This window comes from Microtus ochrogaster, unplaced genomic scaffold, assembly GCF_000317375.1.
Source record: "Microtus ochrogaster isolate Prairie Vole_2 unplaced genomic scaffold, MicOch1.0 UNK3, whole genome shotgun sequence".
Classification (NCBI taxonomy): Eukaryota; Metazoa; Chordata; class Mammalia; order Rodentia; family Cricetidae; genus Microtus; species Microtus ochrogaster.
In genome coordinates this window covers 18,402,999-18,407,346 of record NW_004949101.1, presented here as the reverse complement: position 1 = coordinate 18,407,346, position 4,348 = coordinate 18,402,999, and positions in this window count along the sequence as shown.

Here is a 4,348-nt window from a genome sequence, read left to right as displayed (position 1 = left end):
TGCTTGTGGGTCCGTCACCCGAACCCGTCCTCTCTGCTCCGGGGGAGAGGGTCGGTGTGTGTTCTCCTGAGCTGGAGTCTTTAGACATCAACGAAGAGGTGTCTTTCGACACGGGGGACCTTATTTTCACCCTGACACCACATCAAGGAGGAGGTGTCGTTAGCGTTCAGGGCTGGGGCTCCTGCTGTCATGAGGGACCTTATTTCCACCGACACTTCTGGGACTTGACTATTCAAAATTCCTTCCTCACTGGGTGTGAGCAGATGCAGTGTGTCTCTCCTGTGTGCCTCCTGCCTCCTGCCTGGTGGTAGTGTAGACCAGGAAGGGAAAGGACTGTAAACTAGTCCTGCTCAGGAGACACCCAGGAGGCCAGGGTAGTCATGGTCTTGACCCTGTGCCTTGGGCATCTTTCTCCTCTCCGCCCCCAATGGTGGGATCACTTCCATCATTACTGTGGATTCTTCCTGAAAATGTGTCTTTGATTCTAAGCTTTTATCATTGTCCAGACTAAGGCATTTTGACATGTTTTGGCCACTCTGGGCAGTTACTTTCCATGCCACTTTCTTTGTTTTTTCTAAGGCCCAGAGAAAGACAGAACGAGGACAAGGCTGGTGGCATCAGAGCAGATTAAGTCCTGGACGTAGGCTGGCATCATGAAGTATTTTTTTTTAGGTAACTGGAAATGTAGGAAAAAAGGAAAAGGCAAACATATCGAAATCTCTTTTGGGCTTGCTTGTTAGTTTTTCTTTTTGTCTTTTTGGCAGGGTCTCTTTATGTAGCCCTGGCTATCCTGAAACTCACTCTGTAGACCAGGTGGGCCTTGAACTCACAGAGACCTGGATGCATCTGCTTCCCGAGTGCTGGAATAAAAGGTGTACGCCACTGTATCAGGCCGCATTAAAAACTCTTATTGGACTGATTTGGAGCCTGAGAATTCTTTTGGGGGACATTATTGCTGTTGCCTTAGGAGGCGTCCTTGATGGCTTTTTTGGAAATGTGTGTGACAAGAAGTGGAGATATTTTAATTAGTTCTTCCAGGCTTGCATCACGTGACACATAAAATTTTATTTCTAAATATGTCTTTTCAAAAGAGTATTTCTGTGAACTCTGACTGTGTTTCAAAATCTCTACAATCTGCTTGGCCGGATTGTCTTGTTAGGCCGGCTTGTCTCATTAGGCAGGATTGTCTCATTAGGCAGGATTGTCTCATCAGGCAGGAGCATCTCTCTTCTGTCATCCTCTGGGCCACTGTGGCAGATGATTCATATATGCATCAGAACTCATCAAATGTCGTCCTCATAACTGGATTATCTTGCTAGGAGCCTTGCATGCGGCCTCGGTGTTCTGAGATCCTGGCTTTAATTCCCTCCTAGCGTTCAGTTTTTGTGTTAGTGGGGACAGCTGCCATCATGTGGCAGCTCAGACTGACCCTACCCACTGGAGATGACAGAATGAGTGCAGTTCTCCAGGTTCGCTCTGTGGATCAGAAGGGTGAGCATTTAGAATGCCTGAGGATTGGGGAGGGGCACAGGCCAAGTGCTCAGGGAGTCACTTGGTCACCCCTGTGTATTTCAGAAACATCCAGCTTTGGCCCTGTTCAGCCCTCTCCTCCCGGAAGTACTTCTGGGCCCCTGGGTCTACAAGGTCCCGCTCCAGGAAGACTAGGCACCTCTCTGGCTTTGTGTCTTTAAACACTAGGGGTTCGGTTAGATTGCTTATCCCTTAAGGTCAATCCACTGTAAATCCAAGATTACAAAATCTCAGAGGATTTCCTTCCTGGGTAGAAGACCAATGTACAAAATATCGAAAGTACCTGAGGGGCTCAGGGAGGGAGGAGAGAAAAGGAAAGAAAGAGGAGAGGAACAGGGAGAGAATGAGGAAGGCAGAGACGAGGTGGCCGGAGCGCCTTTCTACAGTTTCCCCTGGTCTAGAATATTCCCGTCTCTTCAGTTTCTCCTGCTCCTCTTTAGGCCAGAGCATTGCAGCTACCCTGGCTAGACCTGTGTGGTCTCAGCTCCTACCACAGACAGCTCTTTTGAGGACTTAAACATACATTTGTGACTCTGATTACAAGTCCCCACTGGGCCCTCAGCATCTTGAGGTCAGGCCACTTTCTTTGGCTTGCCCTCCTTACTCCTGGTGTCTGCAGCATCCTGGGTATTTTACTGAATGAGAAGTTCTGCGTTGCCTTGGAGAACTGCAGGGGAAGGGGTGGATCTAAGGACATGGAGTAAGAAAGAGGCAGTGGGGATAGGTGATAAAGTTTTGACTTGGGACTCTACCCTCAGGAACTTGTCTGGGGCAAGATAAGAGTATGACAGAGACCTCAACCCGAGGGCTATTCATATGCTGCAGGTTTTATCTTTAAATCTATACTCATTTTTCTCTATTTTAGAGATGTATGACATCACTCCCAGGAATATGTGGCAGATACTGGCAGTCACCTCTTGCTTACATAGTATACTTTTAATTAAAATTTTTGTTTTTTGTTTTTGAGACACACCAGGCCATACGTCCTAATTTTTCCCAAACAGTTCCACCAACTGTGGAACAAGCTGTGGAGGCTTTTTTTAAAAAAAAAATATTTTTATTTATGTGTATGGGTGTTTTCCCTGTGTGTGTGCCCACAGAAGTACCAGAAGAGGGCACTGGATCCTCTTGGAGTTACAGATGATGGTTAGCCACCATGTGGGTGCTGGGAAACGAACCTGAGTCCTTTGGAGCCATCTCCCCAGCTCAGGCCTTTCTTATTTAAACCATCACATCATCCATTGTTTTCCTGTCTGTGTCACAGTTAGTGAGAGGATGTGTGGGAAGCAAGCACCGAATCAGGACTTTATTAGCAACCGGTGAGACCTAACAAAATGAGTTTAGGGAAAAGGGGAATTTGCTAGCTCTTACAGCTGAAAGCCCAGGGTCAGGCCAGCTCCATGTGTAACATTAGCTATCGTGTCATTGATATAACATGATTTATTTTGTGTTGGGACTATTTTCCAGAAGGTTTTGTCTATAAGATAAATAAGATAGCTAATCTTAGACCTTAGATTTGCATCGTGCATTTTCAGCAACTCCATCAGGATGTCTCTTCCCAAATAAGTCTGGCGTGACTCCTCCTCCAGCCAGTGTGTTTCGTTGTGGTGATGCAGGGCTCTGGTTGTTTAGGCATGGTCACATGTACCCCCACCATTTAGACTGGGGGTTGGGAAGGTGACACTAAAGAAACGGGACCTTTCCTAGAAATAACATGTTCAGAGTGTTTTTCTTGTACGGTGAAGACTCAGCAAAGACTGTAAATGCGTCTCCGTGTCCTCTGGTTCAGTCGCTCTGTACAGTGGTAGAGTGGTGGCAGAAACGATCCTTCTTAGCTTTCAAGAGTCATGTTGTAATCATCCCCTCTAAAAAGCCATCCCTAAGCCCCAGGAGCTACATCCACACAAAGGCCCACATTCCTGCCTCCCAGGCTGTTCGGGGTTGTAGCCTTTCCTCCTACTCTCCCCGCTGCCCCGTCAGGACATATTCCTTCAGTAAACGCGAGCTTTAATAAACATCTACGGAGTGTTTCCGAAGCACGGTGGTTTTCTGCGGTCATAGCATCCCCAATTGCTCTCATGACCAGAAGGCTCCATTTAGTCTGTCTGGTCAGGCTTTGGAAACCCTCCAGTTAGTCCTTTTGAAACTAAACATGACCAAACACTACCAGTCCAACCCACACTGTATTGTCAGATGTCAGGGAGGGACCGGCACACATCCTGCAAGGAACTGGAGATGAAGAAGGCCAAACTGCTCCAGCGGCAAACAGTGGCTCTGAGGAATGAAGCCGTACACAGTCAAGTTGGTTCTCAGGCTGGGAGGAGGGTGCAGGCAAGTGAGCCACTCTAGGAGAGGGGACTGCTGGCTCCGTCCTGAGGGCCTGCCAGGACTGAAGCTGGAGGTTGAGCTTGGAGGCAAGTTCCTTCCTTCCTGAAGGGCCTTGCTTCAGACTCTAGCTTGCTGATCTGAATGCTTCTCCGAGTCTTGTGGCCATTATGCAACCCTCCAATCGGGCATGCCGGTGGAGAGGGACATCTGTCTCTCACGGAGGGCTAGTCCTCCGGCATGAAGGTTTTCTAGGTCAGTTTTATGAATCAATGCTATACAACCTTGAGCGATGGACCTGTTTACCTCACAGCAAAATCCAGTTCCTCAGGAGGCTCACGGTCAGACCCTTTATTCAGGCTATGAATGTGCTCCACATGATTCTTGGGGTATCCATAGTGTTTGCCCTGAGAAACCCTGACGTCTCTCGCTAAGCCACCACTATAATGAAGTGAACAAGCAGGAATGAACAACTATTTAATTTTTTTTTTTT